Below are 23,060 nucleotides of genomic sequence, written 5' to 3'. Positions count from 1 at the left end.
AGATACGCAGAATTGTGGTTGACCCTTAAGTGTCCTTTGAAACAGGTGAGCAAGGGCAATAAATGCTTGCCTGCAATGCCCACATCCCATGAAAGGAAAAACGAAATCACATAATTGGCAAGTGGCTACAGAACTGTGAGCACATCTGAACTGGCTGAATGGTGGAGAAGCCAGAAAATGGCCCACAAGTGGCAGTTCTAGGCATTGACAGGTTATTGGTGGTCCCCATTTGAAGGAACTGTGTGAGAACGACTGAAAGATAAATTAGCCTACTTTCTTTGTGCCTCAATGCCATGACTAGGAGGGTCAGGAATGTGGAAACATTCAAAATAGCAAGTCCCCACCTCTGTTCTTGCTCCCTCTTATGCTGATGACCTTGTTTAGGCTAAGCTATCCTCAAAACTCCAGTATAAGCCTGCTACCCAGTGAATTGGGATATCTGCCTAACTTGCAAATTTTTGAGGCCTACCTGTTTAAGTATACAGCTATGTCTAGCAAGGTGATTTACAATATGTGATCTTCCATCAGAAACTTGCCACATACATATCTTACTATGTAAATTATCCAGCAGAGAAAATACACTAGCATCTGTATTCTTCATATTGAGCAGAGCTCCATAGACCTAGTGGGGTTTGTGCATAGAGACCATAACTGACTGCATAAGTCATGAGTGAGTGAGCCAGAAATGACAGTAGCATTGCATGCACTCCTTGGCTAGTGAACACCCAGCTGAGACTTGACATATCTTCCTGCGTGTCACAAAGTGAAGAGATATTATTCAACTAAACCATCATCAGCTTAACAACAGCAACAACAAAATCTTACCTTTAGTGTGTGAACAAACAAAATTTGAAACTGAAACACATAATATTAGGACATATTAGGACAGGCGACCAAAAAGAGGTAGGCCAAAAAGAGATAGGTTTTAAGGAGCATCTTAAAAGAACTGAGAAAGCCACAGCGGTGGAGAGGTTTAGGGAAAGAATGCCAGAGCTTAGGGTAGTTGAAAGGTCACCAATGGAGGAGGGATTAAAATCAGGGATGTGGAAGAGGCCAGAACTGGAGGAGCCACAGGGATCTCAGAGAGCCGTAGAAGTGAAGAAGGCTAGAGATAGGGAGGGGCGATGTCAGGGAGAAATTTGAAAACAAGAATGAGAATTTTAAAATCAAACCAGGAGTCTATATAGATTAGTGAGCACAGAGGTGATGGATGAATGGGGCTTGGTGTGAGTTAGGACATGGGCAGCAGAGCTCTTACTGAAGTTATTGTTTTAAACAGTCTTTGCTCTTCTGCACACAAAAGACAATATACCCATTGGACAGCTTCACCTTTATTTGTAAATGCAGTTCTGGCTATTCAACATATTCAATTATTTCCCTCTTTAAATGTTTTTCTGTTGAGGAATTTACAAAATAAAGTTTTCAAATAACTTTTCAGCATTCTTTCCTGCATTTACTTCAAGAAGAAAATCTACCCCTGTGCATGAAAATAAGCTTTGGTTTTCTAATTTATATTAGCAATAAAGGATATTAAATTATAATGGTACATGCGTGAGTTGTCATTGTGAGATGAGAAAGAAATGCAAAGAAAATATCATTCCATTGTTTAAAAAAGAAAGTATGATTCACTCCTGACATAGATTGGCAGACCAATCATTTTATTTTGCTATATATTAACTCTGTCAATTGCATGGAAAGCTTCCATCCAAGTTAGAGACCCTCTTCCTAAGTCTACCTTCCACTGGTGTGAACAATCAGCATTGTTTTGGTGTCTATGTGGTTTGGCTATCTGTGATTGTTCTGCTAATACTATTTATTGACTTAAGTATATGGAGTTGGATGAAGGCAACTTCTCAAGCATAGAACCGAACACAATTTTTAATTTGCTTAAAAGCTCTGAGGGCAGTTTTGATCTTGGACAGTTGTGTAAAACAGGTGATAGAGGATCGACTGCATGTTGTACAGCTTGCCCAATTTTTGAAAATTGGGAGTCATGTAAAATGGACAGTCCATCTGATAATGCTCTTTTTATACTACGGTCCAAAGTCAAAATTACCTGCACTAATTTTTAATCCTTTGTATTATCAAACTGAAGTATTACAAATTAAAAGATTCATGTAAAATATTAATATTAAAATACAGGTGGGTCTTTTCCTTATCCCAGTGTTTAAGATATTTGTCAAGATTCTGGAAGTGTTATTGACAGGAGGGGGTTAACTTAAACAGCACTAATTTCTCCTCTTACCACCTGTCCATAAACAGAAAGGTGTTTTGATTTGTTTCCCTTTTTATAAGCGGTGCATTCCTCAACCCCTCAGTTTTTGGTGTGATCTAATTTTCTATTAATAACCCCAAAGCAAACCCAAACTAGGATGAATTTAAAGGGTTAGTTTATTTACACACACTCAAAATGCAAGAGGATGGTCGCAACGTTGCCTCCTTTACATTCATACAGTTAAAGGAAGATAGAGGAAAGAAAGATTTATAGTGCAAAAACCACAGAGAAAAGAAACATTGTTTCAGGTGGGTGCCAGAATCCAGAACCAAAGTCCAAGGAGGTATTCCATCATGGAGGTCAGTGAGCTGAAAACTGATGCTGGATAATTCACTCTTCCGGTGGTTTTGACTTCACACAATGAAAAAGGCATGTTAGAGATGAATCCATCTTGTAGGTGATAGTACAGAATTTCCAGCAGAAGCAATGTAGATGGGGCCAGGTGTCCAACCTAGGCCAGAGCTCCTTTTCTGTGAGGGTGCTAGCCAATGAAAAAAAAAAGCAGACTGATGCCTTGCACTTAAGCACGGCAATATATTACTAGTTTCACAAGCCAGAAGCCCATGTCACATGACTCCCGTCCCTCCACATTGTCTTTGACAAAGGACATGTATCCCTCATCTGGGTCCCCGAGATTGTTAAAAGTTTCAGCCATTAAGAATTGAAAGGAAGGTTGCAGGACCCTTTGTCTTAGCAGCTGAGCAGACTCCTGTTGGCTAGCCTGGGTTATGAAATGGAGATGGCCTTTGTATAGCTCTCTTTGAATTTGGTTTGTGCAGTCCACAGTTAGTGGCTGTTCAGGGATAATGGAATGTGAGTTTCCCTGATGCTGTCAGGTAGTTTGTTTTGTTTGGGGTCCCAAACAGATAAAGATTCAGCCATTTTAGGTCTTTGTCCAACATCACCGTGTGTCATTTTATGCGTCGGCGTGTCTGGCCCGCCCCCGCACGCTGATGTCAAAATTCTGGCCATGGAGTTAGGTTGCAGATCAGCTATGATTACATTGAATAACAGTGGAACAGGCACAAGGGGCTAAATTCCAATGTTCCTTAGATGCTCGTGCAGCATGTGAGATCTGGTATACACCAGTTCAGCTGAATTGCCTATATCCATGCTGTGTTGAATGTGAAGATAATACATATGTGATACTGCAAATTAACATGGTTCTGGCAGCCTCTAGAAGTTGCAAACCAATGGCTTCACTGGTCCCCTTGCAGCAGCATCAGGAACCTAGTTCCCAACTTCCGATCCTAACAAACGACTATGGAGGCCATGCCCATTGCACAAGGGTTTGTGTGTGTGAAGGTGTGCATTATAAGAGGGAACAGTGTGCTCTCTCATGCAGAATGCATCATCTCTGCCATGTTCTTATTCACAGTTAATCCTCAGGAAAGCCTGTGAGGGCACAATAGATTTATTTCAATTATTGTGGTTCTATTGTTGGCATTGTCTTATTGTTGTTTGTAATTGATAGTTACTTTAATTTTTTACTCAAATCTTTTGAAACGTTTAAATATTTTAATATTAATTTTAATTTCAGGGACTCAGTTGGTAGCACTCTCACCTCTGAGTCTCAAGGTTCAGATTCCATTCCAGGGCTTGAATACAAAAATCAAGGCTGATACTCGGATGCAATGCTGAAGGAGTACTGTACTGTCAGACGTGCTGTCTTTCGGATGAGATGCTAAATCAGAATGTTAAACCAGGCCCCATCAGACTGCTTGGGTGGATGTAAAAGATCCCATGACACCATGTTGAAGAAGAGCAGGGGAGTTATCTGCATTTTCCTGGCCAAAACCTAGCTCTCAATAAACAGCACAAGAAACAGATTATCTGATCGTTATTACATTGCTGTTTGTGGGCAAGTTGGCTGCTGTGTTTCCTACATTACAACAGTGACTACATTTCAACATATGCTTCATTGGCTCTCAGATGCTTTGATGTGTCCAGTTCATTCATCCCTTCCTTCCTTCTTTCCTTTCTTCCTGCTTTCCTTCAGGCTTTCCCTCCTTTCTATTCCTCCCTTTCTTCCTCCAGACTTCCTCTCTGTCTTCCTTTCTTCCATTCTATTCAGAACTGCTGTCAAAGGAGAAATCTGGCATTACTTCTAAATTGTCTGAATACCTTAATTTCTGTTTAAGCTATTGCACTGAATAAAATTCCACTGTTAGACTTAATCATGCCTGTCCTTCCTTTTGTCTGGTGTCCTGAGGCAGTGTGGGGGACCATAAATCACACCTTGGACAGGGTCATTATTTCATGAGTTACTAGCCTTAAAGGCTGCAGAAAAGATCATTTACATTTATAGTATAAATCTGGTAATTACCTGACATTCAATGATTGCCAGTGGGAAGATTGACAAAAATGTTCTAATTTTTCAATTTTTGTGAGGTCAAAGGTGAATTAGAGCACATGGTGTATCTCCTTCTTTACATATTGCTGGGTTTCTTTTTTGACAAGCTAACAATGTTCGGCATGAGCTCGCATTATTTTTCTGTGTGAAGCCCTTTAAGTTGTTTTAGAGCAAAATTCTATATAAATGTAATACTTCTAAAAAACAATTGTCTACTTAAAATTGATTAGCTAATACTTGAAATGGTAACTTTTCATTGACGTAAGTGAACATTAAAATTCAACAGTGTATAAAAATAGAGGATCTGGATTTCAGTATCACTTCCTAACTTTGCAGGCGACTGGCAGAAGATCTGAAGAAATGGCACCAGCAGCTATTTTTAGCCCTTTACATTATTTCTTTGGGGTTCTGATGATCATCTATCAGAACTTGTGGAAATTTCAGATAAGAGAATCATAAGGGTTACATTACAGGATTCTAAAACACACTAAGATTCTATTACAGAGTTCATCTTCAGGCAACTTTTCTTAGTGGAAACATTTAACTTTATTAACAGGACAGCAGCAGCAACTACTCATATGCATCAAACTCCATGACTAAAGAAGAACTCTTCCTAATCTGGCATCTATAACGAACAGTTGCTCTGGCGATACCTTTTGCTTGGATTTCTTCGTCTGTGTACATTTTCAACTTGGCAGATGTTTGTTCCAATTTTAATTGTTGATCACCTTTATTTATAAATCGGAAAATGTGTTCTCTGATTACAATGGTAGAAGCTCCTGTGTCTACTTCCATTTTTAATGCTTTACCATTCATTTGCACCGTAACAAATATTGGTTCTGTCTTCCCAACTTTCATTTAAGTAATGAATAAATGTCAGATTTAGTTGTTTCTGGCTCTTCTATACTACAGTCTTAATTTGACTTTGTTTGTTGTTTGGAGGCCTATTTAACTCTCGCTTTGCACTGTCTCATTATGTTCTACTTCTGTAACAAAAATAACATTCTATTTTTTCAAATTGCCAATCACTAGAAGGCTGTGTTCCCATGTCAATGAAAGTCATTTTTCGATTAATTGCTAAGCTGTTTCTTCTCATTTTTTTGGTTGAGAGGCCTGTTTCCGGTTTTGCGGCTGGGTCCTGGCTATTCACGCCATTTTCAGCTGACTGTTCCCAACCGACTAGGAGAATGGCACCGTTGTGCGCCCCTTGAATTGCTTGTGAATCCCTTATAACGCTTTCCATTGCCAGTGCTATTTCTACTGCTTTTTAAAATCAAGGGCAGGATTTTGCTCCTGGCGGGTGTGCTTGGCAGGGGCGGTTGGGAAGCCGATCACTACCAGCGATCGGCTCCGCATTGCAATTTCACGCTAGTGGGCCAATTAAGGTCCACCCTGCCTGGATCGCAAGCAGCAGCGCTGAGCGCTGCCTGTGCAGGCGGTGAGAGGAGGGTGAGCCGGGCCTAGCATGAGCAAGAAAGAACGCTTCAATCTCCCTGAGGCACGGAGCTGCCTCAGGGAGATTGAAGCGCTTTTTAAAAAAATTAATAAAGTCAGTGAAAATTTAATAAAACATGTCCCCTCATGTGACCTTGTCACATGAGCTGGGACATGTTATTAATTCAAAGTGGATGAGATTTCCTAAAAATTGTAAAGGCCACTTGGCCTTTTCGTCTGCCCGCCAACTATAAGGTTGGATGGGCAGCATAAATTTGAATTTAGTTAGCTTGTTAATGGCCTTAGCAGGCCTTTTAATTATTGGCGGGCCTGCAGCCGACACCGGCGCACGCCCCCGGAACGAAATATTGCACGAAAGCACGATGACATTGGGCCCGACCTCATCGCGTGTCATTTTACGCTTGTGCATGTCGGGCATGTGCTCGCACGCTGAGTATAAAATGCTACCCAAAGATTCACTTCAGCCAGCAATCTTTGCTGAATAGTGTCTTCCTGCACACCACATACTAAACGATCCCTCAGCATGTCATTCAGGGTTTCATTGAAATCACAATATTCCATTAGTTGTTTTAATTTTGCCATGTTGGTAGCAATTGTCTCCCCCAGGGCTCTAATCTGTGAATTGAACCTGTACCTCTGCATTGTGACTGAGGGCTTGGGTTGAAAATGGCCCTTAACGAGGTCTATTAATTCATTGAAAGCTTTCTAATCTGGGTCAATGGGGCTGTCAAGCTTCAAATTAAGCTTTAGGTTTTGCTCCCACAAATACTCAGGAGAATCACTCTCCTCCTTTCCTCTCCATTGATTTTGTTTGCTTAAAAGAAGAACTCAAGACATTCTATAAACTGAGACCAATCATCTGTGGCTGGTTCAAAGGGATCTATTCTGCCAAATGTGCCATTTTGGATACAAACTAAGATACTCACAATTGCTGGGTGAGGGACAGCACCGAAGCTCATTTATCCTTGTCACCAGTTTGTTATAGAGTTGATCTTCAGACAACTTTTTTTAGTGGAAACTTTTAACTTTATTAACAAGACAGCAGTAGCAACTACACATGTGCATCAAACTCTATGACTAAAGAAGAACTCTCTCTGTAGAGGTTCCCCGTGCTAACACATTGGTTTACACAGATCATGTGATCTTACAACACAGAATTGTTCTTAAAGCTTCAGTCCTACATTTCCCAAAACTATAATTACTTCAGATTCTATATTAGTTATCCAGACTAAGGCATGCAAGACACATCATTTCAAACTTTGCAGATGAGTCAAAACTTGGCGGTATTCTGAAATGTGAGAAGGTTAGTGATAGACTTCAAGAGGACAGGCTGGTGGAATGGGTGGATATATGGTAAATGAAATTTAATTCAAGAAAGTGTGATCTGATACATTTTAGTGGGAATAATGAGAAAATGTAATATAAAATAAAAGGTACAATTCAGGAGCATGGGACTTGGGGGCACAAATCGTTGAAGGTGGCAGGGCATGTTGAGAAAGCAGTTATTAAGATATATGAGATCCTGGGCTTTATAGTTCAAGGCGTGAAGTACAAAAGCAAGGAAGTCAAGGTGAACCTTTAAAAAACACTGATTTGACCTCAACTGGAATATTGTGTTCAATTCTGGGTATCGCACTGTAAGAAAGATGTGAAGGCATTGGAAAGGAGGCAAAAAAAGGTCAGCAGTTCCAGGGATGAGAAACACCAGTTACGTGGATAGTTTGGAGAAGTTGGGACTGTTCTTCTTGGAGGAGGTAAGGTTAAGAGTAGATTTGATAGAGGTGCTCAAAATCCTGAGGAGTCTGGATAGAGCTGATAAGGAGAAACAGTTCCCATTGGCAGTAGGGTTGAGAACCAGAGGATACAAATTTAAGGTGATTGGCAAAAGAATTAGAGACAATATTTATATAGCAAGTCATTAGGATTTTAATGTAGTAAAACTTCCCAAGATGTTTTATAGAAGCATTATGAAACAACAGATGACACTGAGCCACATAGGAGTTAGATGACCAAAAGCTTATTCAAAAAGGTAGGTATAAGGAGTATCTTAAAGGAGGAAATCGAAGTAGAGAGGGACAGAGATGTTGAGATGAAATTCCAGAGCTTAGGGCCTCGGCAGCTGAAGATATGGCCACGAATGGCGGAGCGATTAAAATCGGGGATGCACAAGAGGCCAGAATTAGAGAAGTGCAGATATCTCAGAGAGATGTGGGGCTGAAGGAGATTACCGATAAGGTAGGGGAGAGGCCATGGAAGGACTTGAAAGTAAGTATGAGAATTTTAAAATCAAGACAATGCATGCTTGGGAGCCAATGTGCAATTTAAAGCAGCTGAAAATCTCTCACACATTTCAAGATCTGGGTTTAGTCTAGTCAAATGCATTTCACATCCTGCAAACATGGTAGGTTTTCTTTACATCGGTTAAAAAAGATGTTAGTAATCCATTACACTATATGGCTGTTGTTTTTTTTTCCAAACTTTGGGAGAACCATATAAATTGTTTGCATTGAGAGATCAATTTGATGGCATCATCTGCAAAAGAACACGTCAAATAAAAGTGGTTAGATGATAATAATATATATTGCAGTCTTGTAAAAACTTCTCAAAACAGTTTACAAATAGAATTAAGAACAGAAAATTCTGGGAATACTCAGCAGTTCAGGCAGCATCTGTGGAGAGAAACAGAGTTGATGTTTCAGGCTGATAACCCTTCATTCTGTTTTTATTTCAGCTTTTCAGCATTTGCAGCATTTTGCTTTCACAAAAATAATCACATCTTGAAGTCCAATGATTGTTACTGTGCAAATGCAAAAAACATTCTGTACCACTCAATATCCCACAAATAACCTTAAGGTTAAATCAAGTTAATTCTAGGTGGTAGTAATTGAGACAGAAATATTGGCCTAGACACCAAGAATTCCTTGCTTTTCTTTGAATACTGTCAAAGGATCATTCCCAACTAGGTGGACCACTAGATAAAGCAGATGGGATTTTGGTTTGATGTTTCACCCAATGAATGAGCAGTGACAGAGATTTTCTTAACATAGCATTTAGTGTCATGATTAAGGAAGACCTAATATATGGTAATGGTTAAAGTCAAATTGCGTTTTTAGTGGTGGAATACATGATGACATCATTATATGATTAAATAGACATCACTCAGCTCAAAATATAAAAAAACCTCACAATACCCATCCCACTTACTCTGCAATTTGTATGAAAGCAAAGGATGAAATCAAAGCCAATCCCTTTACCAATTATGTATGGGAGAGAATACGAAAAGGAACAGAGCAACTGAGTTCAAAATTAAGGTACTGCTACAGTATTCCAAACTGAACAAATTAAAAAATTCACCTGAACAAACCAGCCTCTTTGTGCACAGCATCTGGTAGATTACAGTGGTAATTTTTTTTATCTCCACTGCCTGAGCAGTTATCTAGCAAAGCAATTGCCCACCATTACACACATACCCAATTTTTATCCCATTGAAATAAATGCATTTATATCCAGTATTTTACCTTGTTTCCTATTACATTGCCTTATTTTGTTCCAAAACTGTTTTATTTAAGATCTATTTTATACATGTGCAGGTATCATTGGGATTTGTTTTGAAGGCTGGAGCAGTCAATAGTTCATCATCCACTTAGCAACTTTTAAAAATGGCGCTATGACAAGTATGCAAGTTTGAAAATACAATTCAATATGCTAGTGATTATGGAGGTCTTATGGCGCAATGGGTGGCATTCCTGTTCCTGAGTCAGGAGCTCCAGGTTCAAGTCCCACTCCAAGGCTAGAATCTTGAGGTCGGCAGGCGGACACAGTTGGTCGGCCCAGGAGCGGCTGGGAAATGGTCCGCCACCCACGATCGACCCCCGACTGTGATTTCGTGCGGGCGGGCCAATTAAGGCCCACCCAGCATGAAATGCGGCCCCTCACTGTTGGGAACGGGTGGGCGGGGGTGGGTGTCTATCGGACGCTGGGTTCAATGGCTACCCAGCGGCCAGTTTAAAAATGGTCCAGGCAGCCCTGGAAGGCTGTCACAGAAGAATGTCTCTTCTCCGTCTTCAACTTTCAAGTTATGGGGTTGAGTGCGGCTGGCCACATCAAGCGGGAGGGCAGATCAGGTGAGTACTTGGCCTCCCGCTTTTCGGATGAGTGCCTCGCAGTCCTCCTGGAGGAGGTGGCTGCCTGGACAGCCAACCTTGTGCCCAGAGATGGGAGGAGGAGGCCACTGCACCTCACAAAGAAAGCATGGGAGAAGGTTGTAACGCTGGTTAGCAGTCATGACATCTTGTGCCGCACATGGGTGCAGTGCCAGAAGGGATTCAATGACCGGACCTCAGGGGGGCTAGAGTCTGAGTGCCAATTGTCAGTGATGTCAGAGCTGGACAAGGGGATGCACCCTGGCTGCCTGGACTGCATGCCTTGCAACTTGAGGACCATGACTCGGATGTGTGCTGCAAGGTGTTCCTCAGCTGGATTTGGCCAGGCTGCAATGGTGCTGCAGGTAGAGGGTGGAGCTAATCAAAACTCCACTGTTCTTTCAGGAGAAGACAAACCATACCCAAATGGAGAGGTAACGGACAGGCGGAGGCCCACCCCACCTGCTGCTGCTCACCAGGTTCAAGAAGGACGCCCTTGAGCTGGAGAGCCAGCATGCTCCACGTGCAACTAGGTATGGAGAGGAGGGGGTGCCAGATGAATGTAAAACACAGTGCATACAGGTGAGAGTTTCAGAATGTGCAACCATTCTAATGTAGTCTCTTCATTGAAAAATGAGGGCACCATAATGCAGATCTCCTTTGACTCAGCAGGTGCTTGGCATGCACAGTGCCAGTGTGTTGACTTTAACTAATGACATGTCCTTGTTCTCCCTTTTAGTTTCACCAGCACAAAGTCGCTCTCTGGACCCTGAAGGGCCACCCTTGATGCTGGAGAACCACCAGGCTTCATTTGCACCTGCGTCACACCCTCTGAACCAGGCACCAGTGCAGATACCAGCGTTAGATAGGCTGGAATGTCGGGTGCATATTGGCAAAGGTATTTCACACTCACATGAGGCGCAGGCAGAGGCAGAGTGTGCCCAGGATGGCAGCAGTCGGATGACTGCTGGGGACCAGGATGATGATCTTTCACAGGCAGATGATGAGGGTCTGGAGTCATCAATTAAGCGTCAGATGCTGGATGTCCAGCGAGATGTGCAGGAGGATCTGGCGGAGATCCATGAAGGTATGTGTGCCGTGGTCTCCATTGTGGAGGAGTCTATGTGGAGCATGAACACTGCATTGACCCTCATGGCCGAGCACACTGCCTCCTTCATTGAGAGAGTGGCAACGTCAATGGAGAGGCAGCTCCAGGAACAGGATGAGGGTTTCCTGGGGTTGCACTCAGACCAGCAAGCCCTCAACAGGCAATGGCCTCAGGAGGTCAGTGCCAGTGTGGAAGATGGATGTGGAACCCAGTATCCCAGCTAGGTGCCTGTCCATCAATGGTGAGCACGGAGGTCCAGGGTGAGCTCATATTGGTGCATGAGCTGCTTGTTGTCTCTGCGGGCTCCTCCCAGGGTGCTCTGGATGATGGCAGCAGCTCCTCCACCCCTCTGCCAGTGACCATGGCATCTGATGAGGCTGTAATGCCACTGTCACTCAGACTCTTGGGGACCCAATTGGCTCAGTTGGCTAGATGGTTGGTGTGCAACAGCATAGCGTGGTTTTGGGACCTGCATCTTGCGCTACCCACGGTGCAGGCTGTTGTGCTGTGGCTGGGACCTGCCTTTGGGCAGAGAAGTCAAGAAGATAACATTAATGATTAATTAAAACAGACTAACAACAAAAATTGTATGAAATTGAAATGAATTATCTGAAATAATTATTTAGGAAGAAAATTGGAATAAATTCCAGGTGTGCAATGGAAATGTGAATGGAATATCAAATATATGCCAGTGCAACTTTAAATTTTGCGCAAAGCTGTTTGACTTCATACTATCTAACCTTAAGGTAAGCTGTAGGGGATGTGGCAAAGGTGCAACGAGTACTATTCATGTAACTTGCTATTAAGAACTGTGTTGCAAAAATGCTTTCCAAGTTGAAATGGCAGGTATTTTTACAACCAATTACTTAATTAATTCTATTTGACTTTTGGGTTGTAAATTTGATATATGTGAAAATACTCAAGGAAAGTTAAGGATGGACTTTTGGCAGCAATGTGCAATTTTATGGATAGGTTGAATGATTTTTTAAAAAGTGTTTGGTGTTAAAAAAACTATTTACTAGTTTTTTTAAATTCTTTCATGAGGTGTGGACATTGCTGGTCAGGCCAGCATTTGTTGCTCATTCCTAATTTCCCTTGAGAAGGTGATGGTGAACTGCTGCAGTCGTGTGGTATAAGTACACCAACAGTGCTGGAGGGCGTTCCAGCATTTTCACCCAGTGACAGTGAGGGATTGGTGATGTCAATACGTTGTGTGGCTTGGAGGTGGTGCTGTTCTCAAGTATCTGCTGCCCTTGTCCTTCTATGTCATAGAGGTCATGGGTTAGGCATGCTGTTGAAAGAGGCTTGCCGAGTTGCTGCAGTGCATCTTGTATATGGTACACACTACTGCCATTGTATAGCGGTGGTGAAGGGAGTGAATATTTAAGCAGTAGACAAGGTGCTGTCAAGTGGGTTGTTTTGTCCTGGATGGTGTCAAGCTTCTTGAGTGTTGTTGGAGCTGGACTTACCCAGGCAAGTGCAAAGTATCCCATAACACTACTGACTTGTGCCTTGTAGATGGTGGACAGGCTTTGGGGAGTCAGGTAGTACTGAATGTGTCTTACATTTGTATATGCATGTGTTTGATGTAGTCTGCATGGATTTTAGCAAGGCATTTGATAAAGTCCCACATGGCAGACTGGTCAGAAAAATAAGGGCCTATGGGATCCAAGGGCAAGTGACAAGTTAAATCTAAAATTGACTCGGCTAGGAACCAAGGGGTAATGGTTGACAGGTGGTTTTGTGACTGGAAAGCTATTTCCAGTGGGATTCTCCTGGCTTTAGTCGTAGATTCCTGGCTGTTTGTGGTGTATATCAACGATTTGGATTAAATGTAGGGGCCCTGATAGAGAAATTTGCTGATGATACAAAAATTGTCATGTGGTTGATAGTGAGGAAGAAAGCTGTAAACTGCAGGAAATTATCAATAAAGTAGCAGTAAGTAGGAAATTGGGCCTCTTGACCACAGTTTGGAAAACAGATAAAAGCCTGGACTGAATGCAAGAATTGATAGTGAGAGGCTCAGTTGAGTGGAAGTTGCAATTCTACCTGGAAGGGAGGGAAATATACTATTCCTTTGCTTTATAGTCACATTGTTCCTGATCCTTGTGGCTCACTTCAATGCAAGGGAGATCTAAAGATGCAACAAGAGCATAGACATTGAGTGAAAAGTGAAACTTTATATGTGATATGTTAAAAACAAAAAACTGCGGATGCTGGAAATCCAAAACAAAAACAGAATTACCTGGAAAAACTCAGCAGGTCTAGCAGCATCGGCGGAGAAGAAAAGAGTTGACGTTTCGAGTCCTCATGACCCTTCGACAGAACAGATATGTTACATTGCTTGTTTAATTTATAAAATGTTCTGAGGAGATGCATCTCATGTATGTGTGTATAAATGTGGAATACACAACACAAAAACAAGACCTGCAGAAACAATGTTAAGTTAAAGAAGGGCCTTACAAATTTTGCAGGTTCAGCACCACAGGACACTCATTCAAGTAGGTTTTTTTGTCCCTCACAATTCAGAATGCATATTTTTAATCCAATATCTAATTAAATAAAAGCGTGGCTTGAAGTTCACAACATAGGAACCTTGCTGCATACATAGCATGTCTCCAACTGTATTAACCTATCTTTAGAGGTGGTGGATTGAAAAAGGACTCTAGTGGAAAAAACAGATTGGCAGTGGTAGCCTGGATGAGGAGTTCTTTGGATGCTTTTGAGATAGTTTCTGAGCATGTTCTGGAACCAACTAGAGAGCAGGTTACATTAGACTAGGTATGGTGTAATGTGACAGGATGAATCAATGACTCCAGAGTAAAGGCACCCCTAGGTAGCAGTGACCACAATATGACTGAATTTAACATCCAGTTTGAAAGGGAGAAGAGTGAGTCTAAGACTAGATTCTTAAACTTAAATAAAGGCAACTACGTGGGGATGAAAGCTGAGCTAGCCGAAGTGAACTGTGATAATAGGCTAAAGGATAGAACAATAGAGAAGCAGTGGCAGACATTTAAAGGGATATTTCAGAATAAGTATATTTCTACTATAAAGAAAATTTCTAAGGGGAGGACCCACCATCCGTGGTTAACCAGAGAAGTTAACGAAAGCATCAAACTTAAGAAAAAAGCTTATAACTGTGCAAAGATGAGCGGTAGGGCAGATGATTGGTCAGAATATAAAGAATGGCAGAAAATGACTAAAACGTTAATCAGGAGAAATAAATTAGAGTATGAGAGGAAGCTAGCTAGGAATGTAAAAACAGATAGCAAGCGATCCTACAGGTATTTAAGAAGGGAAAGAATAAGTAAAGTGAGTCCCTCCCTGTCGCTTGCCATTTCAACACTCCACCCTGTTCTCTTGCCCACATGTCTGTCTTTGGCTTGCTGCATTGTTCCAGTGAAGCCCAACGCAAACTGGAGGAACAACACCTCATCTTCCGACCAGGCACTTTACAGCCTTCCGGACTGAATATTGAATTCAACAACTTTAGGTCTTGACCTCCCTCCTCCATCCCCACCCCCCTTCTGTTTCTTCCCCCTTCCTTTTGTTTTTTTCCCAATAAATTAGAAAGATTTTTCTTTTTCCCTCCTACTTCCATTATTTTTAAATATTTTTAAATCTTTTATGCTCCCTCCACCCCCACTAGAGCTATACCTTGAGTGCCCTACCATCCATTCTTAATTAGCACATTCGTGTAGATAATATCACCTAACTTCGACACCTATGTGTTCTTTTGTTCTGCCGTCTGTGACATCTTTTGATGATCTGCTTCTATCACTGCTTTGGCCTACAACCACACCACCCCCCTCCACTTCTCTCCCCCCACCCAACCACCCCCCACCCCTCCCCACCCATCACCTTAAACCAGCTTATATTTCAACCCTTCCTGGGATTCACCTAGTTCTGTCGAAGGGTCATGAGGACTCAAAACGTCAACTCTTTTCTTCTCCGCCGATGCTGCCAGACCTGCTGAGTTTTTCCAGGTAATTCTGTTTTTGTTTTGGATTTCCAGCATCTGCAGTTTTTTGTTTTTATCCATAAGTGAAGTGAGTGTTGGTTCTCTAGACAGTGACAGTGGGGAGTTGATGGTAGATAATAAGAACATGGTGGAAGACCTGAACAAATATTTTGCTTCTGTGTTCACTATAGAGGGTACAAAAAACATTCTAGTAATAGGCTGCAAACCAGGAGATAAAAGGGCGAGAGGAACTTGGTCAAATTGAAATCACTAGGGTAACGGTACTGAGCAAACTAATGGAGCTGTGGGCTGACAAGTCTTTGGGTCCTGATGGACTACATCCTAGGGTCTTAAAAGAGGGGGCTAATGAGGTAGTCAATATGCTGGTGTTAATTTTCCAAAATTCGCTAGATTCTGGAAAGGTTCCATCAAAGTGGAACGTAGCAAATATAATCCCTCTATTCAAGAGAGGGAGGCAGCAAACAGGGAACTATAAGCCAGTTAGCTTGACGTATGTCAGGGGGAAGTTGTTAGAATTGATTATTAAGGAGATTATAACTCTTTCGAGATTAAGGAGATTATAGCTGTGCACTTAGAAAAGCTCAAGGTAATTGGGAAGAGACAGCACGATTTTGTGAAAGGGAAATCATGTTTAACCAATTTATTGGAGTTTTTTTGAAGGAGTAACATGCACTGTGATTAAAGGAGAGCCTGTAAACATACTGTACTTGGAATTCCAGAAGGCATTTGATAAGGTGCCACATCGCAGATTATTACAGGAAAAAAAGCTCATGATGTAGGTGGTAACATATTAGCATGGATAGAAGGTTGCCTGGTTGGCAGAAAACAGAGAGTTTGCATAAATGGGTCTTTTTCAGATTGGTAGGATGTGACGAGTGAAGTCTCACAGGAGTCTGTGCTGAGGCCTCAACCTTTTACAAGTTACATCAATAACTTAGATGAGGGAACTGATGGCATGGTAGCTAATTTTACAGATGGCACAAAGAGAGCTAGGAAAGTATGTTGTGAAGAGGACATAAGGAGGCTGTAGACAGATATAAATAATTTGAGTGAGTGGGCAAAGATCTGGCAATTGGAGTTTAATGTGGGAAAATGTGAAGTTGTTCACTTTGGCAGGAAGAATAAAAAAAGAGTATTACTTCAATGGAGAACGGCTGCATAATTCTGAGGTGCAGAGGGATCTAGGTGTTCTAGTACGAGTCACAAGAAGTTAGCATGCAAGCACAGCAAGTAATTAAGAAGGCTAATAGAATGCTATTCTTTATTATGAGAGGGATTGAAGATAAAAGTAAGGTTGTCATGCTTCAGTTATACAGGGCATTGGCGAGGCTGTTTGGTCTCCTTATTTAAGGAAGGAGGTAAATGCATTGGAGGTGGTTCAGAGGAGATTTACTAGATTGATACCTGGAATGAGCAGATTGTCTTATGAGGAAAGGTCGGACAGACTGGGCTTGTTTCTATTGGAATTTAGAAGAGTGAGGGGTGATTTGATTGAAGTATATAAGATCCTGACTGGTCTTGACAAGATGGATGTGGAAAGGTTGTTTCCTCTTGTGGGTGAGTCCAGAACTAGGGGGCACTGTTTTAAAATTAAGGGTTGCCTTTTTAGGACAGAGATTAGGAGAAATATTTTCTTTCATGCAACTTTGGAACTCTCTGTCTCAGAAGGCGGTGGAGGAGGGGTCATTTAATAATTTTAAGGCAGAGACAGATAGATTCTTGTTAGTCAAGGGAATCAAAGGTTATTGGGGGGTAGATGGGAATATGGAATTCGAAACACAAACAGATCAGCCATGATCATATTGAATGGCGGAGCAGGTTCGAGGTGCCAAATGGCTTACTCCTGTTCCTATTTCTTATGTTTCTTAATAGGTTCTTAATTGAAGGAGAGCAGGTTCCCTGTTCCCCCACTCCCTTTGAAAATTGTGTCACGTTCCGGAGGCACTGGGATACAGTGACTCCCTCCAGTAATGCTATTTTCAAATGGTGCCACAATCATTCCCACCCCTACCAACAATCAAAAAAGTCGCCCATGAAGTCTTCAGAAATGAATAAAGTGGAAGCTCCAGATCCTTAAAAGTAATCAGATTTTAGAACAAAACATACTGGAGGGATTTTCAACAGTAGGCAGTTGATGGGAAAATAGAAGTTATTTTTCTGTTGACTATCTCAGCTTTTCTTGTTTCTTGTGTTATAATTTGTAATCTTTGTTGTCTGGATAATAATTCTGACATTTGGCAGCTAATATGCTTGTTTAACTTGGTTGTTTGGTTGTTCTATTTAAAACACTTTAAATTTTTTAAACACTTTCAAAGTACTTCTTGTGGTAAAGTAATCCAGGTAGGCACATCCTGCTGTCAATTAAATACTATTTGTTGAGGAAATATTTTAGGTTGTGAAGTGCTTATAACTTTCAAAACTTTGCTGTTTGGAAAAGATCAAGCCACCCAGCTCAGAAAAAAACATCAGGTAATTACTAATACTCTTCTTTTTAAATAAAAGTTTAATACCTTGTTATATAATGAATACATGTTAGCTGCAAGAAATAAATATCCTAGTCCTCAGGAGCCTACATGTTTAATTTATGAATTTCAAAAATATTGAACAATTTGATTGATCAGTTTTATGTAATTTCCTGTTTCATGGATAATACTTCGAAAAATACGAGGAATTTTAGTGTTTGGTTTTATTTGGTTACTTATGCCTTGTTTGTATTTTTGCTGCCTGCCTAGAAATTATCTTGATTGATCATATTTAGCAAATTAAATATTTGATTGTTCATTTGCCAGTTAGTGGGTAATTTAACCCAATCTAATTTCTTTGCACCATAAACATGTGACATTTTCGAGATGACGCTTTGGAGGTGCCCCATTTCAAGGCATGATGCCTCAGGTGCATGCTAAATGCAACATCTTTAATAAGTGAATACTAGTGACACCTGGCATAAATGTAAAGTGAAACAAATAGATCGAATGAAGGAAAGAACAAACTTGCACATATGCACCAACTTTCATGACCTCAAGAAATGCTAAAGTGCGTTACAACTAATGAAGTACTTTTGAAGTTTAGGCACTGTACTAACATAGGAAATATGACAGCCAATTTGTGCGCAGCAGGGTACTACAATCAGCATGAAATAAATGACCAGATGATTTGTTTTAGGTATTGATTGAGGGATAATGTTGGCCAGGACAACCACAACAACAACCTGTATTTATATAGCACCTCTGATGTAGTGAAGCATCCCAAGATGCTTTACAAGAGCATTAACAAAAGAAATTTGACACCAAGTTGCATTAAGAGATAGTAGGCCAGGTGACCAAATGTTTGGTCAAAGAAGTAGGTTTTAAGGAGCATTTGAAAGGAGGTTTAACGTACAATTCCAGAGCTTAGTGCAAAGACAGCTAAAGGCATAGCTATCAATGGCGGAGCAATTAAAATCAGGGATGCACAGAATGTCAGAACTGGAGGTTTGCAGAGGTTGCTGAGGATTGTAGGGTTGGAGGGCATTATAGAGATAGGGAGGGGCAAGGCAATTGAGGGATTTTAAAATAAAGAGAATTTTAAAATCAAGGTGTTGCTCAACCAGGAGCTGGTGATCTTCAGTGAGCACAGGCTGAACAGGACTTAGTGAGAGTTCAGACATGGGCAGCAGGGTTTTGTTGCCATCAGAATTGCTGAGTATTTATTGATCAAATTGTCCTTACCCTTTTTTCCCTTTTCTTCATGATGTTCATTCCTTGCTTAATTATGGTTCCAAAGACACCTGCAACCTCTCTCCCTCCATCCACGTGGCTATTACTCATCGTGGGAGCAGCCTTTTTTGCTGCAGGGCTACATCAGAACTGAGGTCAGCTGATGTTCACACATGTAGGGAGAAATGCGTTTCTTTACTTCTTGCAGATTTACCTTGATTCCCCAGGGTATGGCTCCATTAAAATAAAATCCTATTTAAGTAAATAGGGTGGGCATAGAGAAGATATTTCCACTTGTGGGGGCATATAAAACTAGGGGCCATAAATATTAGATAGTCACTAATAAACCCAATAGCAAATTCAGAAGAAACTTCTTTACTTAGAGAGTGGTGAGAACGAGGAACTCTCTATTGTGGAACTACTTGAGTGGTTAATGCGAGTTGCGTAGGAACATTTAAGGGGAAAACAGACAAATACATGATAGAGAAGAGGCTGGATATTAACGCGGAGGGAGAAGGGTTGGGTGGGTGGGTGGGATTGTTGCTTTGAGGAACGGAAACATGAAAGAATGGGTTTCTGATAGTTCCTGATGATTTTTAATGACAAGACATTTTTTGTTTCATTTCTCAGCTGTAGCCAGGCTGTCGGATGTATAGGCCTTTGGTACCAGGCAGCATTCAGGAACTGGACATTTGGGAGGAAGGTTGGAGGTCTTGGGGTAGGAGGGGGGAGATTTGAAGAGTCATGCTGGAGATTAGAAAAATTGGAGGATATCTGAAGGGTTGACAGGGATCAGAAGGGTTGGAGGGGAAGATCAGAAGGGTCAGGTGGACAGGGGAGATTGAAACATGAAGAAGATTGGAAGTGTTGGGGGGTTGATCAGTACAGTTACTTGAAGATCAGAGGCCAAGTGGGGAGACCAGAACAGTCATGGAGGAAATCTAAAGGGTTGGTTGGGGGATATTGGAAGGGCCGGGGGCAGTGACAGTTGGAGTACGATTGCAGAGGGTTGGTGAAGGAAGTAAGCTGCATCCAGCAGGTAAGTGGAAAGGCACTTAACTGCTGGACTCAGCAATCCTCACCTATCTTCAGCCACCAGGTTTCCTGAGACCCTGAAAACTTAGTCAACCAGAGTTAAATTTAAAATGGTGGTTCAACGTGAGCCACACATTGCTATAATATTGAAATTGCCAACACATGTCCTGGGTGTGGGTTGGTTGCCTGCCCCATCCCACCTCCTTTAAAACTGGGAATGGGAAGATTGGAGATACGTTTGCGCTAGGATTCAGATTTTTTAACATTTTAACATCCCATCTGACCAATATCCACCTGTTTTTGAAGGTTAAAATTCCCCGAAAGAAACAGAAGGATACATTGATTGAGATGAGGTAAGATGGGAGGAGGCTTATTTAGAACATAATCACCTGCAGAGATCTGTTGGTCTGTTGGACCAAATAGCTTGTTTCTGTGCTCAATGTATTTTTATGTAACAGGTAATTCGAAGTAAGAAATTTTGAATTAAGCAGAGTAAACCGTGAAATGAAAAGTTCAGGGTAGTGTAGATAACACTTTAAATATGTTACTTGTTTCTGACTGGATCAAGGAACCATTTCCAATATAGACCAGAAGGAAGAACTTCAATATTATGTCATTTATATCATTTCACCCATTCTACACATGACACTGCAACTTAAAATAAGCACCTACAATATTTAAAGATTCTGACAAACACCAAGTTTATTGATATAATTACATATCCTGTTCTGATTTCCACTTCTGGTGTAAAGATAACTGAAGTCCCACATTCCTGGTACATCTTCTCCACACCCTTTGAGGTTTTCACATTCTTCTGAAATTGAGATCCAGTTATTGTTTTATAAAGGTTTATTATAACTTATATAATTACATAAGACACCATCATAGATATTTATCAACTTTCACCATAACAGGTGACAAGATGAGAAGGTTGTGAAAAAAATTATTTGAGATTCTTGACTTCATTCATAGAGGAACACAGGAAGTTATAATAAACCTTTATAAAACAATAACTGGATCTCACTTCCAGAAGAATGCGAAAACCTCAGAAAGGGTGCCAGGAATGTGGGAATTCAGTTATTTGAAGAGACTAGAGAAGCTGAAGTTGTTATCTTTACAGCAGAGGTGGAAGTCAGAACAGGAGTAGGATGCATGCTCCCTCAAGCCTGCTCCACTATTCAATAAGATCATGGCTGATGGAGTAAGTAAGGAAAATCTGTTTCCAGTGGCAGAAGAGGCAATAAGCAGCTTTAAGGCAATTGGTTACAGAACCAGAGGTGACATGATGAAACTTTTTGTCCCCCACAGTAAGTTGTGGCCTGCAACACATTGCCTGAAAATCTAGACAGGGGGAAATGGTGGGAGCTCATTGAATAGCAATATTTAAAAGAAAATTGGATAAGTACTTGAAGGGGAGAAAAAAATACTACAGGGCTATGGGAAAAGAATAGTAGAGTGGGATTAATTGAATAGCTCAACCAAAGATCTGGCACAGGTGTGACAGGCTGAATGATCTCCTGTGCTGTATATTTTATGATTCTTTAAAGGTATCTCTTTTCTCAGCAGTCATGGCTGTGTCTTCCTATCCGGGGGCTCCTATTCTTCTTGCCTTCCATTCTTGCACTAATTTTATGTATCACCCTGCTTTGTCATTCCATTTTTATCCAGTGAATAGGGAAAAAAACCCTAACTTGTCAACACTTATCTACCAATGTATCTGCTGCTGTAGTACCACTGTTCCCCCTAAATTTATGCAAATTTTCCCCAGACCTCCATGTTTGAATCCCTCCAATCAAGTTTCTGTCCCACCACAGTACCAAAATGGCTCTTATCAAAGTCACAAATGACATTGTGCATGACTGTAGCTTGGCTTGTCTGTAGCCTTTGCCATGCTGAATGCACCAACCTTGTTCAACACCTCTCCACCATCATCCCACTGGATGGGACTGCATTTGTCCATTTTTATCAATTCAGTCACAGCTAGATAATCATTTGCAATGCCTACTCTTCTTGCTCCACACCAATACATCTAGTGTCCCCCAAGGATTTCTCATCAAGATGTTGCCCCTCAATCTGAAAACAACATGAGTTTTCACTTGAATGCTTATGATACCCAGCTCTACCTTGCTACCCCTCTCTTCAACTCCTTCATGGTCTCTAAATTGTCTGGTTGTTTGTCTGACATCTAGTAATTTTTGAGCAGCAATTTAAACAAAGCTTGTATTTATATAACACCTCTAACATAATAAAATGTCCCAAGCCACTTCACAGGAACATTATAATATGAAATATGACACAAACAAGAAATTTATTCTAACTAAATATTAGGATGACAGAAGCTATTGGTCTTTGGTCACACCAAAAACCCAGTTTCCAAACTACTGACTCCAACCCTTCACCTAATAACTGTCTGTGAGTAAGACTGGACCATTCTGTTTGCAACTTTGATATCATATTTGACCCCAAAATGAGCTTCTGACCACATATTCCCAATATCATTAACTACTTCCACCTCTATAATGTTGCCCAGTCTGTCCCTGCCTCAGTTCATCCGCTGCTGCTGAAAGTCTCATTCGTGTCTTTGTCTTTTCTGGACTTGACTATTCCACCACACTCCTGACTGGTCTCTCTCATTCTACCCTCTGTAAACTTGATGTCATCCGAACTTCCACTGCCTCAGTCCTAATTTAGAGCAAGCCCTGTTCCCCTATCACCTCTTGTGCTCACTGACCTACATTAACTGGGAGCCAATGCCTCCATTTTAAAATTATTTTCCTTGTTTTCAGATCCCTCCAGAGCCTCGCCTACGTCTGTAACTATCTCCAGCCCTACAACCCTTCAAGACGTTTTAACTCCTCTTGTGCGTCCCCAATTTTAATTGCTCCACCATTAGTGGCTTTGTCTTCAGACGCCTGGCCCTAAATTCCAGAATTCCTTCCCTGCACCTCTCTGCCTCACTTTCCTCCTTAAAAAGTCATCTCTTCGAGCAAGCTTTTGGACATCTACCCTAAC

Source organism: Carcharodon carcharias, chromosome 1, assembly GCF_017639515.1.
Source record: "Carcharodon carcharias isolate sCarCar2 chromosome 1, sCarCar2.pri, whole genome shotgun sequence".
Lineage (NCBI taxonomy): Eukaryota > Metazoa > Chordata > Chondrichthyes > Lamniformes > Lamnidae > Carcharodon > Carcharodon carcharias.
Note: the sequence above shows the minus strand (reverse complement) of the source record.